The sequence below is a fragment of the Bos javanicus genome, chromosome 2, assembly GCF_032452875.1.
Source record: "Bos javanicus breed banteng chromosome 2, ARS-OSU_banteng_1.0, whole genome shotgun sequence".
In the NCBI taxonomy this organism is placed as follows: domain Eukaryota; kingdom Metazoa; phylum Chordata; class Mammalia; order Artiodactyla; family Bovidae; genus Bos; species Bos javanicus.
Window position 1 is genome coordinate 97,408,195 of NC_083869.1, and position 19,108 is coordinate 97,427,302.

Consider the following 19,108-nt stretch of genomic DNA (forward strand, 5'->3'; position numbering starts at 1 on the left):
TTTTACTAACTGATTTCCTGCAACTACTCTACCCCCCTTCCTCCATGTCCACCATACTGGAGTAGACGTAATTTTGTAAAAACATGAATCTATCAGTTTCTATGTCTTAAATAAATGTCTTTAGTGGCTTCCCATTTGTCTTCTGGCTTCTCATTTGTCCTGACCTAGGGATCAAGCCCACGTCCCTTGTGTCTCTTTCACTGCAGGTGCATTCTTTACCAGCATGATATCCCCAGTACCTTAGCATAGTCTGGCATATGTTAGCATATTCTTATCTTTCATACATATTAATTTGCATAATATTAATTGATAATAGTTGAATAACTAGTAGGTATAGACAACTAATAAAAGTAGGAGCTGCTATAGGAGGGAAGGGCTAGTAATTGCTTGTTGACCAATTGATCTACAATTGTAGGTAAATTTAGTAAAGGAAGTTAGTATCATGCGATTACTTACTAAAAGGTTTGTAAAGCAGTGGGAGCATTGTATCCAAATATTTCAATAATTGGTATCATTCCCCTGCCTGCCCCCCCTCCCCCCATTTAATAGCAAAATAAAGAGGGGAAAGAAAAGTCTTCTATAAGGAAGCCCACTTTCCTCCATTGGATATATGTTATTCAGTTCAGTTCAGTTCAGTCTCTCAGTCATGTCCGACTCTGCGACCCCGTGAATCACAGCACACCAGGCCTCCCTGTCCATCACCAACTCCCAGAGTTCACTCAGACTCACGTCCATTGAGTCAGTGATGCCATCCAGCCATCTCATCCTCTGTCATCCCCTTCTCCTCCTGCCCTCAATCCCTCCCACCGTCAGAGTCTTTTCCAATGAGTCAACTCTTTGCATGAGGTGGCCAAAGTACTGGAGTTTCAGCTTTAGCATTATTCCTTCCAAGGAAATCTCAGGGCCAATCTCCTTCAGAATGGACTGGTTGGATCTCCTTGCAGTCCAAGGGACTCTCAAGAGTCTTCTCCAACACCACAGTTCAAAAGCATCACTTCTTCGGTGCTCAGCTTTCTTCACAGTCCAACTCTCACATCTATACATGACCACTGGAAAAACCATAGCCTTGACTAGACGGACCTTTGTTGGCAAAGTAATGTCTCTGCTTTTTAATATGCTGTCTAGGTTGGTCATAACTTTTCTTCCAAGGAGTAAGTATCTTTTAATTTCATGGCTGCAGTCACCATCTGCAGTGATTATGGAGCCCAAAAAAATAAAGTCTGACACTGTTTCCACTGTTTCCCCATCTATTGCCCATGAAGTGATGGGACCAGATGCCATGATCTTCGTTTTCTGAATGTTGAGCTTTAAGTCAACTTTTTCACTCTCCACTTTCACTTTCATCAAGAGGCTTTTTAGTTCCTCTTCACTGTCTGCCATAAGGGTGGTGTCATGTGCATATCTGAGGTTATTGATATTTCTCCCAGCACTCTTGATTCCAGCTTGTGCTTTCTCCAGCCCAGCATTTCTCATGATGTACTCTGCATATAAGTTAAATAAACAGGGTGACAATATACAGCCTTGACGTACTCCTTTTCCTATTTGGAACGAGTTGGTTGTTCCATGTCCAGTTCTACCTGTTGCTTCCTGACCTGCATATAGGTTTCTCAAGAGGCAGGTCAGGTGGTCTGGTATTCCCATCTCTTTCAGAATTTTCCACAGTTGATTGTGATCCACACAGTCAAAGGCTTTGGCATAGTCAAATAGATGTTTTTCTGGAGATTTCTTGCTTTTTTGATGATCCATTGGATGTTGGCAATTTGATCTCTGGTGCCTCTGCCTTTTCTTTAAAACCAGCTTGAACATCTGGAAGTTCACAGTTCACTTATTGCTGAAGCCTGGCTTGGAGAATTTTGAGCATTACTTTACTAGCATGTGAGATGAGTGCAACTGTGCGGTAGTGTGAGCATTCTTTGGCATTGCCTTTCTTTAGGGTTGGAATGAAAACTGACCTTTTCCAGTCCTGTGGCCACTGGTGAGTTTTCCGAATTTGCTGGTATATTGAGTGCAGCACTTTCACAGCATCATCTTTCAGGATTTGAAATAGCTCAACTGGAATTCCGTCACCTCTACTAGCTTTGTTCTTAGTGATCCTTTCTAAGGCCCACTTGACTTCACATTCCAGGATGTATGGTTCTAGGTCAGTGATCACACCATCGTGATTATCTTGGTCTTGAAGATCTTTTTTGTACAGTTCTTCTGTGTATTCTTGCCACCTCTTCTTAATATCTTCTGCTTCTGTTAGGTCCATACTATTTCTGTCCTTTATCGAGCCCATCTTTGCCTGAAATGTTCCCTTGGTATCTCTAATTTTTTTGAAGAGATCTCTAGTCTTTCCCATTCTGTTGTTGTCCTCTATTTCTTTGCATTGATCATTGAGGAAGGCTTTCTTATCTTTTCTTGTTATTCTTTGGAACTCTGCATTCAGATGCAGAGTTTTCTCCTTTGCCTTTAGCTTCTCTTGTTTTCACAGCTATTTGTAAGGCCTCCCCAGACAGCCATTTTGCTTTTTTGCATTTCTTTTCCATGGGGATGGTCTTGATCCCTGTCTCCTATACAATGTCAAGAACCTCCATCCATAGTTCATCAGGCACTCTGTCTATCAGATCTAGTCCCTTAAATCTATTTCTCACTTCCACTGTATAATCATAAGGGATTTGATTTAGGTCATACCTGAATGGTCTAGTGATTTTCCCTACTTTTTTCAATTTAAGTCTGAATTTGGCAATAATATATGTTATTATTACCTTGAAAATGTTGTCCATTCTTTGAGAATAAGGGTTTTTAAAAATTCCAAATAAGGGAACATTTTAATGATAACCTTGAGAACACATAAACCTGGTCTCTTGCATCTTCTGATTTTAGAAAGTCCTAATAGAAACTCATGCAAATGAACTATTTCATTTTCACAGCTACAGTGCAGAGGAATAAGTCGAATTTTACAGTTAAAAGAATTTCAGAGTCAGCTGAGCTGCTGTTTATTCCCTTCCTCCTCTTCATTGTAAAGATTTTTCCATTAGGGTTAATATACTAGGTATGTTATGAAAAGCAGGCAAATGCGTATTATGGAGCTATTGATTTTTAATTTTCATTTGGAGCCCCTCTGGGATGTTACTAGTGATGCCCTCAGAGCAAATGTGTGTCTGGGCAGTCAGCCAGGGATTTACATCAGCAACCAGGTTTATTAAGGAGAAAATGGGCCCCTTAGAATTATTGCAGGTATATAGCAGCAAGCTGAAAAGTACAGTCAGGCTTTCTGCTTCCTTTTGGCCAGAGTTCTAATGGGTAGAACCAGCCCTGAGTTTTGTTGGACTTGTAAAGTGACCCTCCTAAAGCTCAGGGCTAAGTGACTGTCAGGAAAAGTGGAAGCTTTCAGTCCACACTTTTCATTTACAAAAGATTGAAAGCAAAATCCATCAAATTACTGACAGAGGCATCAACCTTGAAACGTGTGTAGTGAAAGAAAATCTAAACACTAATTGCTAATGACTGTCTGCCTCCTGAATCAGGTTTGAGGGAGGATTGATAAAAGCATAGGATTAAATAACAGAAATGAAGGTTCAGACGATTCTGAAGAATGCTCTTGCCATCGCTGAAGTTGCTTTGTCATTGGTTTGTGTCTAAGAACAGACAACTCTGAATTTGGATAAAATAGTTACTGCACACTATTTGATGTGGGGTTCTCAAGTGGCTCCGTGGTAAAGAAATCTGCCTGCTAATGCAGGAGACACAGGTTCGATCCCTGGGGCAAGAAGATCCCCTGGAGGAGGAAATGGCAACCCATTCCAGGATTCTTGCCTGGAAAATCCCATGCACAGAGGAGCCCAGCAGGCTGCAGTCGGTGGGATCGCCATGAGTTGGCCACGACTGAATGAGAACGCGCACATACAGTATTTGGTAGAATTGAAGTATTCAGTTTGTAGGAAGTTTAGAGATCTTCTAGGCTGGTCTTGTTTTATAGAAAAACAACAACAAAACTTGTGGATTGGTAATTGTCAAGCCAGTATGAGGGATTTCACGTGGTTTGGGTATATGTTTGTGGTTTTTCTGCTCTCCTGATTCTCCGTGTATCAGCCTGAGAGCTTTGATGGCTGGGGCTGTGATCCGAGTTCCAGGGCCAGGGTACTGCTCTCTGGCCTGCCTTGGGTCAGACCCTTCTCAAAGTCACAGAGCATTGTCCCTACCTCAGCCATTATTGGGCTTTCCACCCAGCATAGTGGTATGTTTGTTCTGGTCTATCTCTACCACCTAATATCATTGCTGAAACTGAGTTTTGTTCATCTGTGAATTCCACATATTTTACACAGTAGTTGGCAGGCTGTGGTAGTGCACAATAATTATTCTTTGCTGAGAAAATAAATGATAAAAAACTGATCTGTAGCTTTCTACTCAGTGACATTTAGAAGATTTATCAACAAGTAAAAATATTTTCCCCCCTCATTTTTCTGAGTATTTTTATGGAGACTATTTAGTTGATGAAAATCAATTTGTTATAGAGCTAGGGACTTTAGGGTGAGGAGGCTAGATCAGGGCCTAGGAGTAGAAGGTGCTCTAGTAATATATATATTTGAGGGTTTGGCATCAGTTAAAAATGTTTTTATCAGGCGATCTGTATAACTTTATAATACGAGTTATCATTCTGAAATGTTAAATTTTAATTTAAAAATTTGTGCTTGGCAATAGCAACAGATATGAGATACAATTGTTAATGTCACTGTTTAGTTGCTAAGTCATGTCGGACTTTTATGACCCAGTGGGCTGTAACCCACCAGGCTCTTCTGTCCATAGGATTTCCCAGTCAATAATCCTGGTGTACGTTGCCATTTTCTTCATCCAATAAATCTTACCAACCTAGGGATTGAACCTGTATCTCCTGAGCCCATGAGATACAATAGAGATATATACATATAGTTTTCTACTTATTAGATAGTTTGGCCTATTAAATAAAAAGTTACAGAAATTCTTAATAGAGCCCTCTGAAGTGTGTTTGAGACTAGTTACTACAGAACTTAGATATGAAACAACTAGTAATAAATTAGAACCTATTGGAAAATAAAACTAAAATTTATAAATCAGTAAATTATAAAGTACTCTCTTAAAACACCTATAAAGTACTCTGTTAAAATCCCTTGGCAAACAGTGACTGAACACATCTTTGCTGCTGCTGCTGCTACTGCTAAGTCGCTTCAGTCATGTCTGACTCTGTGCGACCCCATAGATGGCAGCCCACCAGGCTCCCCCGTCCCTGGGATTCTCCAGGCAAGAACACTGGAGTGGGTTGCCATTTCCTTCTCCAGTGCATGAAAGTGAAAAGTGAAAGTGAAGTCGCTCAGTCATGTCTGACCCTCGGAGACCCCATGGACTGCAGCCTTCCAGGCTTCTCCTTCCATGGGATTTTCCAGGCAAGAGTACTGGAGTGGGGTGCCATTGCCTTCTCCAGAACACATCTTTATGCCCTAGAATTTCATAGAATATATTGTTAAAAATAGTATTGCATATTTCCTCTTAAGATTTCTGGGGGAAAATACTAATATTTCCAGTTTACTGTATTTATTTACCCTAGGCAATCCTTGCATTACTGTTTTCTTTGGTTTCACCAGTTGATGGTCTACCCCTCCTTGCTTTATGCACATTTTGCCATCCTGATTTGTGGTGTTTTCTGACATTGAACCAATCCAGGGTCAAATTTAGAAATGAGTATTCATTACCTTAACTGCTCCCTACAGTGGTTAACCCAAGAAGAGCTTGAGATATGGGCATTCCGCCAGGAGGTGAACCAAAGCAATTTTGGTTACAGCTGATTTGTGGTTTGATCTTTGCAGATGTACTTCACTTTGATCCCAGTTTTAGGAAGTCATTGCAATTCAGTGGAGCCAAATGTGGTAAGTGCCTGAAGATGGTGACTTAAGTGCCTATGTTTTATCAGCTGGATATCTTTTCTTAGCCAGAATGAAAATTATGAGTTCTTCACATAATTTATATGATAATAGAAAGGCTATTATATAGCTTTTAAAATGATTAATGATTGGCTATTCCGTTGGCCCACGGACAATACATTATCTATAGGAAAAGGATTCTCAGTATTGGTATCTGACAGATGGTTTCCCAGTATATTCAGTATTCCTGCAATTGGAGATCAGTATTGTTATGAGGAAGGGTGAGGGAACTCTTTTTTGTATATATTTTTTCAAAGATATTCCAAATTGTGTATGTTATTTATATATATTTTACAAATTATATTTGTTATTACACAAATGTATAGTACTACAAAAATTAAATTTGCATATGAATAACAAATAGCAAGTTAACTAAGTCACAATAGGACAAAGGGGTGCTGCTTACAGTTTGAAATAGGTGATTTTTCTGCTAAGTAGAATTAAGTAATATTTTACTACACAGTAAAATGCATGGATATTGTTACTTCAGGCTTACACATATAAATATGTGTAACTTTAACCCTAAAAATGAGTATAGAGAAAGCACATATCACTTTATTAATTCAGACAACAGCACTTCTGAGTATAATTTAGACATGTTTTATCCTTTCCCTCCCAACCAGGATGATTTCAAACATAATTTAAAAGAGAGACTTTTGCAAGTGAAGACTTTTCACTTTGTTAGGCTTCCTTGAGTTTAAAGTGTTTTCTCTAGTAATTCTCTATGTGTATGGAGAGGACTGAATTTTAGCTCTATTCCTTATCTTGATACAACAGGCTGGAAAATTGATTTATGGTTGTATATCCTTAAATGCAATCTATTATACTGAAGCAATTTGCTTATGTCATGAAGTTTTTATAAAGGAGATAACATCCTTTTATGCATTTATACACATACACGTATCATAGATAAATCAAACAGTGAATGTAAAACCATCTTCTAATCAGTTCTTAAAAATACCTATTTGTAAGATTTTGTCTTTTATTTACTATAAAAAACATAAATTATGGGTGGAATTTTATTCTTATTCTTTTTGTTTAAACCATTGTATTCAACTCAACTGAAAAGCCGAGTGTGCCCTTTCATTCCCACCCCTATGCAGTTGTCCTGAGTACACAATCCTTTATGAACATTAAGGAAAAAAAATTTAGTGGTAAATGTTTAATAGATATATTTTTAACTAAGAATATATATACTAGGGAGAGCCTTACGAAACTTATAACCAGAAATTATCTCAGTAGTGAAATTCAACTTAGAGGTCAAATCAATATTGCTATGTTCAAATGGGAGAAGGAAATGGCAACCTGCTCTAGTATTCTTGCCTGGAGAATTCCTGTGGACAGAGGAGCCTGGCAGGCTGCAGTCCATGGGGTCACAAGAGTCAGACACGACTTGGTGACTGAACCACCACCCACCATGTTCAAATGGGAATAGCCACCTTTCTGGTTTTACGCCTATTCATAAAAAGTTTTTGTGAACTGTAGTTGTTAGCTTCTATCAGTTCTAAAATGAGAATCAATCTTTGTGTCTCTGCATTTTTCTGTTTTTTAACAAATTTTTACCTTAATGCTATACAATCATCTCAACTGTGTTGAAAGATATATGTGTGTGTGTGTGTATATATATGTATATACATACACACTAGTTACAAGAGATATGAATAAGGTGAGTCTTGTATTCTAGAGCCTTCTATGAAAAGTCTCTAGGAACACTGTAAGAGAGAACTAATATGAAGTCAGGTAGTACATGGTGCGTATTTAGTAAACAAAGCTTTCTTTTTTTCTCTCAGACTAAAAAACACTTTTCATAGTAAAATAATTTTATACTTTTAGATGGAACATATTTTCTTATAGTGAGAACTTCTTAAGAAACACATTCTTTATCTTTCAAGATAGAGGAAAGATCCTTTAGAAGAAGCAAACATTTAAAAACATCTTTTAAAAATTGTTGTGAATTTTAAGCTGAGACCTCCTTTAACGATATGATTGTGGATACTAATTTTGGAAATAAGAGGCATATCTATCTAAAAGAGATAGCAGTTAGTTAGAAACAAGATCCATTGACCTCAACATGAGATTGTCTCCCTTACTTTGGAATGAAGCATCTTAGTAAACAGATGCTAAAGCAAGCGCTTCATCCACAGAAGGAGGTAAAATAGCCAAACCTGCAGTGGTCTTCCCCACAACTGTTTTTTTGTTTTTCCCCTTCATTTTGCTATACTTATAATTCAGGCCGTCATTTAGGAAATACATTACTGCTTACCACTAGCTATCTTGAAAGTGAAACGTACTATTCTGGTCAAAGCCCCATTTCCCTAATGGTGATTAAAACTGGGCAGAGAGCCCGATGTAATAAAAACAGTCTCAGAGCTTTTTTACTAACCTTCGTCTGAGAAAAGCAACATTGGAGGTTTTATTTCTTGAAAAATGCACAACGTCCATATGATTAAATGCTCTTCAGTCTCTTTTCAGCCACAGGCTGCACATCCAGGCCTTAATTGTGCCAGCTGTTCTCTTAACCCATCACCTAAATATTGCTCTCGAATGTAATCTGTCTTGATAGAAAGCCTTTTAACTTTTCTGTTTTACAATTCATCTTTCTTATATGCCAAATGAAACATCTTCTTTCATTCGAGAAAAGTGAGCTCTTGGGAGGAAAAAAATAAAAACAAAGATTTTTTTCTTTATTCTGCGTGTATTAAGGCAAATCCCTTTTCCTGTCTTAATTGAAATCAGTTAAGCGTTCACGAACTTCACCACAAAGACTGAATGAGCTATTTTTCTTTTTAAATGAGGCCAAGTCTTGTTGGCACCCGTGACAAAGACCATCCTGTGCAAGGGCAGGTTGCCAGCAGGTTTCACATTCAAGGCCAAGGTTTTACTGCGTTTGCTCAGCTTCTTCCATAGTCTGCAGTGAAGCCACGGTGAAGGCCAGGGGCGTGCCTCCTGCACTTGTATTATTGTCTGTGCTTTTCAGTTGGTGGATTTGGAAACAAAGAAAGAGATCCATTCACTTTCTCTCTTGCAAAAAAAGGAAGGGACTGGGGGATGCTGGGTGAAAGATACATAATAACCCAGGGCCAATTTTGCAACCTCTTGTGAGGCTTAAACCATTTCAAAATAAAGAGTCATGTTAAAAAAAATAAAGGATAACCTTAACTGCTAAATGTGAAGAAATCAAACTGTAACATCTAAGTATGGCTCTATCTTTAAAAAAAAATCAATTAAAATAAGAACAGAATAAAAATAAAACAAGGGTTTTTTTCTTTTTGTTGGCTTAGCTACATACATGTGAGCTACATACATACATAAAGCCTTACTATGCTTTAACACTGTAATTACACTTACTGGGAGGAAAAAGGGCATTAGGTGATTCTTTAAACAAAGCAAAGTGCATTTTAAATGGCTGTTTAAGTTTGTTTCTGTCTCTGTATCTCCATCTCTTCCCCCGCCTCTCATTTTTCCTTCTTTCCGTTCACTCTGACAGTTCTGACATTAAAAATATTGCTAGATTAATTCTGTTGCATTAAGAAAGTACCTCTCAGGCCAAAGTTTTATAAAGCCTGGTTTAGATAAGTGGGGAGAAAAAAAGGAAAAACAAACAAAAGATCATAATAAACATGTCATTATTGCTATAATTACCTATAAGGGAAGAACACCAGTTATAGTAGTTAGGAACCTAGCTTCTGAAATCAAGCAGCTCATATTCAAATCCTGATCATGGCTCTTATATATGACCTTTAATGCCTAATACCTTCATTTTTAAAACATGGGTTAACACAGTATTATCTGCCTCTGAAGTTTATTAAAAGGTCCATGTGAATTAGTATATTTAAAGTACTTAGAAGAGTGCCCAGCTTAGAATACTCAGTAAGTATTAATGTATTTAGCTAACTAAAGGCAAATATTTAGTACTGCTAAGTCTTCAAAATGTTTCTGTATATTTGAAATACAGCTTATAAAACTTCTTTTGAGAAGATCCTGAAATACGAGCAGGATTTCGTACTTTGGTACTGCTTTGTGGACACCCGTTACATCACAGCTACTTTGACTCTCCCGTTGCATAGTCCACTTTTCAAATGTATGTCAGTCAGGTACATGTAAATAATTTAGTTTCTGCCGGTGTTTGTCATACATTATTAAAATACCAACTTTCTGTTGGTGTCTTCAAATTGGTAACTTACAACTGCTATCTTCAAATGATCATAAGGTCCTACATTTTTACTTTGCTGGTATGTTTCCCATTTCTTCTCCAAATTTAATATCTGAGTATACATTTTTAAATTAGTGTCTTGGATATTTGTCTTAAATTTGAAGGAGTTGCCTAGATTTTGCTGGATATCTTCACTGTAACTGGATATGAAATTCAGTAAATTGAAAAGTCTTTTCTAAGGTTTGAGAAAAGTTTATAAAGAAGCATCTAGTATTTATCCAGTCATACAGTTTTATTGACTTGTCTTTACTTAAACAGTGTTCTTTATTGAGAAGCAATTAATAGAGTATTCTGGATAATGAATAAGATGAATATTAATCTCTGATATTCTAGCACATACTGATTTATTTTCAAGTTACAAAAGCAAGTAATTATTTTCCTTGAAGTAGTTTGCAAAGGATACACATCTCTTATTTTTATAAGGCTCTATATTTAGTTAGGACTTCCCTGGTGGCTTAGACGGTAAAGCGTCTGTCTAGAATGCCGGAGACCCAGGTTCGATCCCTGGGTAGGGAAGATCCCCTGGAGAAGGAAATGGCAATCCACTCCAGTACTGTTGCCTGGAAAATCCCATGGACAGAGCAGCCTGCTAGGCTACAGACCATGGGGTCACAAAGAGTCGGACACGACTGAGCGACTTCACTTTCACTTTTCATATTTAGTTAGAATTAACAAAAGAAGGAATGGGTTTTCATTGAAATTCTCATAAGAATCTGCTGAAATAATATTAATGCTATAGATAATTTATATAAAAGTTCATTACAGCAACTGTATTGACATTTACACTACTCCATCAATGGTCAGTATACTTGTAAGTCATGTTTTGATTTGATTAATGTACAGGAACTGTGTCAATAAAGATATTATTTGGTCAGTTGTCTAGGACTAGACACTTAAGAAAGAGCTTAAAAGGCTCATGCTCAAATGATATGGTAGTTAGAGTTACTGTGCTGTTTCCTATCTCAGACAATGCTGATTTCAGAGAGTTCTCTGAGCCAATGAATGATAGATACATGAATGAGTAATATGATCTTGGAGACAACAAATTATAGAAAAATACAGAGAATTCTGTTATTTTAAATGCAGTATATCTGATTTCCAGCTCGAGATGCATGGAAAACAGCGTAACTTTGCACTGTATAAAACACTATGTTGGTGCTCAGTGTTCCATCACCAAAAAAAGGAAAAAAGAAAAGATTCAGCCAATAAAATTTTAATTAAATCTTTAAAGAAGACTGTCTAATTATAACCTCTCAGCCTCAGCAGGTATAATTGTTGAACATTACAACCTGTTCCAAATTATACATCAAAATACAATTGAGTTACTAGTAGGAAGCCCAAGTGATTTTTGTATGATTGAACTGATGAACTTTTATTACTGCTACTGTTTGCTCTGTTTTAATTCAATAAATCACATAAATTTAATTATGGTGTGACAATTGAAGCTGCATTTGACATTTTTCACAACTTTTCTCACCATTCCCTAGTTAGTAATGTACATAACTGAAATAGCTGATACACTATTTAGTGAAGTATGCACATTGACTAAGAGTAGTTAATTAAAACTTAAAATCAATCAGTGATTGTATCAAATTTGATATAATCAATGTATCAAAAGGAAAGCATAATGATGTTCAGCCAAAATGAGAGACTTCCTTAGGAGAAGGAACTTGAGAATGTAATAATGTAGTCTTCTAGATTGATAGACTTCACTTGGTACTATAGCTAATTGGCTTTATTAACTAGGATCTTTTATTCCGTTTGGAGGTAAATTACTAGATTCTGTTTTACAGAAGAAACAAGAAGGCTACTGTATACTTTTTGTTCTTATGCATTTTACTTTTGAATAGTGTTGAATTGCTGGCTGAGTCAATGGATACCTGGCAAAATATTCAAGTATGATTATAAGCTAGTGTTGCTTTACTTGTTGTTGAAATCACAGTTTTTGCTTTAAAATGTAACTTGCAATTGAGATGTTCTAAAGCTTTTTTTTTTTTTCCTTGATACCTGGACTTCCCTGGTGGCTCAGATGGTAAAGCGTCTGTCTACAATGCGCGAGACCTGGGTTCAGTCCCTGGGTTGGGAAGATCCCCTGGAGAAGGAAATGGCAATCCACTCCAGTACTATTGCCTGGAAAATCCCATGGACAGAGGAGCCAGGTTACAGTCCATGGGGTCGCAAAGAGTTGGACACGACTGAGCAACTTCATTTCACTTTCACTTTCACTTTTGTTATAGTCCATTGGCAGGCACTGGCCAATCATGACCCTGCTTTATGTATCAGTCAAAACATATTATTTGAAGTTAATTATAAGATTTGATATCAGTATTTAGCCTAGTCATCATTATATTTCATGTATAAATAGGAAAAATCTTAAGTGAGTTTAAAATAAAAATATTTGTAAGTTCTGCTGGTATATGGATGAAAGGATCGTGATGTTCTGATGAAATCCTTATATTAGTCTTGAGCTTATTCTTGTTCTCACTGACTTGTGTTCTTGCTCTCCCTCTTCCTATAGCTATGTTTCCCTATGTTAAGGGATTTGACCAAAATCTCAGACAGTTGTAGAATCACTGTTGATACCCTCATCTATTCATAATAGTATTTGTAGTTCCATTGATCATGTGTTTTAGCTCTTACTAAATTGTGACTCCATGAAGGTTCTTTGCATGCCTTGTATCTCATAGAGCATTAACATCCAACACGGCACGTGGAATATTTGCATAAATGAATGTGTAAGTTTATGCTGATGAAAAGATAGTAATCATGGATAGTTCAGCTTTATATTAAATAAAATCATTAATGTCACCATCAGAAATCTGATCTCAGCTTAATTGACTTCAGTGTTACTACATTTAGCCTAGCAGAATCAACCTTATGAAAAACTAGGTTGATTCTTTGTAATTTGACATATGTGGCAGTGTATTATTAGTGAGGATAACTATCAGTCACAAGATGTAAGCCAGCTTGCACAAGCATGTTATGGAATGAAGGAAATTTATTTATGGAGCCTCTGTGATATGCCAAACATTCTGATTTGCTCTGAACATACATTGTCTCATTTAATCCTCAAAGTACACTGGGAAATAGGTATGGTTATCACCATTCTTGACTGGACTTGACTAGACTAGTCAAGGCTATGGTTTTTCCTGTGGTCACATATGGATGTGAGAGTTGGACTGTGAAGAAGGCTGAGCACTGAAGAATTGATGCTTTTGAACTGTGGTGTTGGAGAAGACTCTTGAGAGTCCCTTGGACTGCAAGGAGATCCAACCAGTGCATTCTGAAGGAGATGAGCCCTGGGATTTCTTTGGAAGGAATGATGCTAAAGCTGAAACTCCAGTACTTTGGCCACCTCATGCTAAGAGTTGACTCATTGGAAAAGACTCTGATGCTGCGAGGGGTTGGGGGCAGGAGGAGAAGGGGACCACAGAGGATGAGGTGGCAGGATGGCATCACTGACTCGATGGATGTGAGTCTCAGTGAACTCCGGGAGTTGGTGTTGGACAGGGAGGCCTGGCGTGCTGCAGTTCATGGGGTCGCAAAGAGTCGGACACGACTGAGCGACTGATCTGATCTGATCACCATTCTAAAAATGAGGAAACTGAGATTCAGACATACTTAAGCACTAACTTCTAAGCAAATTGTAGGATTCAAGCACATAGCCTGGGAGAGCTGCCTTGAATTTGTGTTTGCTTCTAAAACATCTGCTTCTGCTTTATTGAGTACGCTAAAGCCTTTGTGTGGATCACAACAAACTGTGGAAAATTCTTCAAGAGGTGGAAATACCAGACCACCTGACCTGCCTCCTGAGAAATCTATATGCAGGTCTAGAAGCAACAGTTAGAACAGGATATGAAACAACAGACTGGTTCCAAATTGGGAAAGGAGTACGTCAAGGCTGTATATTGTCACCCTGCTTATTTAACTTATATGTAGAGTACATCATGAGAAACGCTGGGCAATATGAAGCACAAGCTGGAATCAGGATTGCCGGGAGAAATATCAATAACATCAGATTGTCAGCAATGAACACAGATGATACCACCCTTATGGTAGAAAGCGAAGAGGAACTGAAGAGCCTTTTGATGGAAGTGAAAGAGGAGAGTGAAAAAGTTGGCTTAAAGCTCAACATTCAGAAACCTAAGATCATGGCATCTGGTCCCATCACTTCATGGCAAATAGATGGGGAAACAATGGAAACAGTGAGAGACTTTATTTTGGGGGGCTCTAAAATCACTGCAGATGGTCACTGAAGCCATGAAATTAAAATATGCTTGCTCCTTGGAAAAAAAGCTATGACCAATTTATACAACATATTAAAAAGCAGAGACATTACTATACCAACAAAGGTCCATCTACTCAAAGCTTTGGTTTTTCCAGTAGTCATGTACGGATGTGAGAGTTGGACTATAAAGAAAGTGGAGCGCTGAAGAATTGGTGCTTTTGAACTGTGGTGTTGAAGAAGACTCTTGAGAGTCCCTTGGACTGCAAGGAGATCCAACCAGTCCATCCTAAAGGAAATCAGTCCTGAATATTCATTGGAAGGACTGATGCTGAAGCTGAAACTCTAATACTTTGGCCACCTGATGTGAAGAACTGATTCATTTGAAAAGACCCTGATGTTGGGAATGATTGAAGGCAAGATGAGAAGGGGATGACAGAGGATGAGATGTTTGGATAGCATCACCGACTTGATGGACGTGAGTCTGAGTAAACTCCAGGAGTTGATGATGGACAGGGAAGCCTAGTGTGCTGCAGCCCATGGGGTCACAAAGAGTCAGACACGACTAAGTGACTGAACTGAACTGAGAAGGTTAAAATATATTTACAGTAATAAAATTTGAATACTAATAAATCACATGATAGTAATCTGATTAAAATGAAACTATCTACTTTTTTAGAATCATAGCCAGTTTTTTAGGAAATATGACCACCTGAAACAGGTTGTAACTGTCTTATTATTGTGATTGTTATCTTGTTATTTCTACATTTACCCTGCCAATTAAGTAGGAGTGGATTTTAGTATCCTTATTTTAGAACTTAGAACCAGAAGAACAAAGTTGCGTGTTAACAAAGCAATTCATTTAGAAATAAAGTCATGAAAGTATCCTTCAGACTTAAAAATCTAAAATTATTGATATCACACTAATGACTAAACATGATCCATAATTCTTAGAATATTTTTCTTATTGTAGGACTTTTATACTGTAACAACAGAGGAAAATATTTTATAAAATATTTTGGAAAAATAATTTATAAGAATCTATTGAAAGTATTTTTGCTTATATTTTTGTTGCTAGACATAACACATGTTCATTTTTATTAAAAAACTTATAAATACAGAAAAGTGAGATAAATCTAAAAGAAGAAAAAAAATCCTAGTATTGAAAAATATACTGTGTTTTAATGTTGATATTCTAACTAGTACTGGTACCAAGATTCAATGGTATATTTACCCTTTGTTGAAGAACATTTGTTCTTTAATTACGATATTTTGTTGGTACAGTCTACCTGTTAAGGTTCCTGTTTCTATATAGGAAAAAATGCATTTTGAAAGTTGAAGCCAAAATGTCGTAATTTGCCTCTCAATTTGCCTTCTGGCAATGCTAGATTTTATAGTAATCATTTGAAAAATTTTCAAGTCACATCAGTGTGCTTTGCCTTCAGAGAGCACACACAATTTACTTTTAACCATCCTTTCGTCATGGGGAAGATTAAATACAATGCATGGAGCCTGGAAAGGTGGGTGACAGCTGGGAGAGATTTCCAGAGAGGCCTCAAAGCCCTTCCAGAAGATTGATTGTGCAGTGTTTTCTGCCAGTTCCTTTAGCTTTACCCAGGTTATCATCCCATCAGGAAACTTGGTGCTGGACCTCATCATGTTGCTGACAATTTAGATGACCTCAGGACATTCCTTTAATCTTCTCAAGCTTCATTCTCATTTTCAAAAGTACAAGTAAGGACTCTTAGACACTCTAATCCATCTGAAGATATTATAAAGAAAGATTCATTTGTGTTTGCGAGAAAAAAAAAAAAAGTTTTCACTCTTATGTTTTCCATTTGTATTGACTTAAATCAGTAAACGGACTTGCTCTGAGTGTGGTAGGAAGCATAGGCTGCCTTCTTACAACAGTGAGCATTTACTGACATGTGGCCGGTGTTTTCATTTCAGTACCAGGAAATCAAGGTAGTTTCTTTGATGTCTCATTACACTGAATCTTATCTTTCTCAGTAAGTTTGCTTGGGAATGAATTACTGCAAATCAGTACATACTTATTTTGTGTTTTTACTCTTCCTTTAGTAGCATGACTTTCTTGATTTGGGACTGGATAGAAAATAATGCCTCCTCAATTATTTAAACATCCCTTGTTGACGATTAGCAATAGTTAAAAAAATTATATGTGAAAGAATTTAAATCTTCTGGCTCTGTTTCCATAGCTCATTGAAACTGGCAGATGGGAACACAATAGCAATTGTGCAGCATGACTGCAACCCCAACACACACACAATACAAGTTGATAATTGGGTTCCTTATTACAGACAGGGAAGGGCCTGTTGACTTTCTCTAGTGCTGAGGAGTGTGTACAGTTACTCTGCTGTGGCGCTGGATCCATCAAGCACTGAGTGCTCTGAGAAGTGACAAGGTGACCCGCTGTAGAGGCTGGTGCCGGCTGCGCTCGTGTGAGTCACAGGGGACAGCGTTTCGGTGTTGCCCGACTGCTGTCAAAGCTTATTTCCCTCTCTGTTAACTGGTTGAAGATGTGTGTGCCAAGAGGAATTTTATCAATCAGTGGTGTATTATAAATGATTTTGTCCCTGGCCCAAGCAAGAAGAGTTCATCAATTCTTTATGGATGGATTACAGATCCCACCTTCTGTAACTTTTCATTATGTTAAAAGTTTGGAAATGAAGCACATGTTATTATTTGGAAGCATTTCATTATGCGAGGATATCAAACATTAGATTATTTGTTTCCTTTGGTCTCTGGATTATTTACTTTCTTGCATGACATTTGACACTTTGGCAAGCTAGCAATTGAAAATAACCCATTACTAGAGATTACCTTTCATTGGGAAGCAGGTGTCATATTTGATAATGAGTCAGAGTCAACTGAATCTAGGTCAACACAGGATTTAAGCAAAACTATATATGTGGAAAAACTAATGTCCTATACATACAAGATGTTTGTCTTCATGTTGTACCAACACTATTAGTAAAACCCATACTACTTCCCAAATTGTACTTTTTGTGCACTTTCAGAATTCAAATGTATTTGTTGTATTTATACTTTTCAACTTAAGGAGAGTTGTAGGTCAGGCATCTGCCCATTGAAATATTTTCATCTGAAAAACCATTAGGTGAGGGTCTAGCTTTCTTGCTGTGATTAGTGGCATTTCAGCTTCTACCCTTTTCTTGCTTCTGAAACTGGGGATGGAGAAAGCTCCCACCACAATTCATTCACTCACCCCCTACCCTGCTTTATTTTCCTCATAGAGGTCATCATTCTCTTATGTGTTTATATTCACTGGAGGAATCAACCTCTAAAAGGGCAGAAAACTTTCCATAACTTATTGCCAATCATTATTTTCCAGTCCTTAGAAAAGTGCCTGCCATGAAGCGGTTATTAAAAAATCATTAGTTATCCTGGATGGGAGGGGAGTTTGGAGGAGAATGGATACATGTCTATGTATGGTTGTATTCCTTTGCTATTCACCTGAAACTATCTCAACATGGTTAGTTGAAAATACAAAATTAAAGTTTTTTTTTAAAAAAATTAAGAAGTCATTAGTTAACAGAGTGTATAACTAATTCCCTAGTATATTCCATTTGCTTGGGAACACATTCTTATAATAAAATAATGAAGCTGTGTCTTGGATCACAGTCAGACCATAAAACATTCAAGTTAGCTATGCAGTACTACTTCAGTTAGAGTAAGGATTAAGTAGACTGGATTAGGAATTTAACCACCATTTGTAATATTTTCCATATAGTTTTAAATAAATGGTTAACAGATTATAAGTCTAGGACCACCTGTATGTGAAGAGTAGGGAAAAGATATGCAGTAAATTTAAGCTATTTTTATTCTACTGTACTGCTTTTTGGTCCACTTTATGTTGGAGAAAATTTGAAGCTCTAACCCTTAATTGGGACAGTTGAGGGATGACAGAGTCTGAAAAACTACTTAACATTTTACATGTGGTAACAGCAGATGTTTTTTACATGAATGTTTTTAGACTTATAGGAAATCCTAACTTTTGTTGTAGTTGTATTTGTTCCAGAAATAGGATTTTCAATTGTAATATATAAATTCTGACCTCATTTTTGATCCCTTATATATAGCATATAATGCAACAAGAATATTAAAATTGATGAAAATTTTCTTTATAATAATGCTGAAGTCAATCCATTTATACCTCTTTTTGAGGGTTTGACATCTTTTATTAAATTAGTTAAATTATGCTGGAAATTATTTATAACAACAACATCTACAGAAGTTAAATATACCTGAGTTCACCCTGGAGAAAGCTTTTGACTCGGAGAAGTGGGTCCAGAAATGTGTGGAATGCTCCAATTTGGCTTCTTAGTGGATGTACTAGGGTTTTCAGGAAATTAGAGCTTTGGGGAACAGATTTATTTCATTGTTTAAGGATTGCCTTATAGTTGTTCATTCCTTTGAAATTCAGGTTTTACTGAGATGACAAAATGACTTTTTGATAATCTTAGGAGAATGTGTACTTTCTGAATTAGAAAAAAAATCTAGATTTTAGGATTAATCTTTGAAAAAAGCATCCTGACGTTAGACTTAGTGTACATACCTCCTGCTCAATGAGTGCTCACACGTATTTCACATCTTTTCAAATCTCAGCTGTAAATCCAAGTATTAATCAAATGGTGCTCCATTAAAGATTTTGAACAAATAGTTGATAGTGCATTCACTTTGCTATAAAACCATTTC

General features: G+C 37.1%; 1 protein-coding gene and 1 non-coding gene across 37 annotated transcripts in view; both read left to right on the plus strand.

Annotated features, from left to right (window-relative positions):
- The window catches only part of MAP2 (microtubule associated protein 2), a 297,992-nt gene that overhangs the window by 44,969 nt on the left and 233,915 nt on the right, over positions 1-19,108 (plus strand). The window lies entirely within an intron of this gene.
- On the plus strand, positions 10,594-10,665 carry TRNAS-AGA (transfer RNA serine (anticodon AGA)). Its single transcript has one exon. It is a non-coding gene; the product is annotated as a tRNA-Ser (tRNA).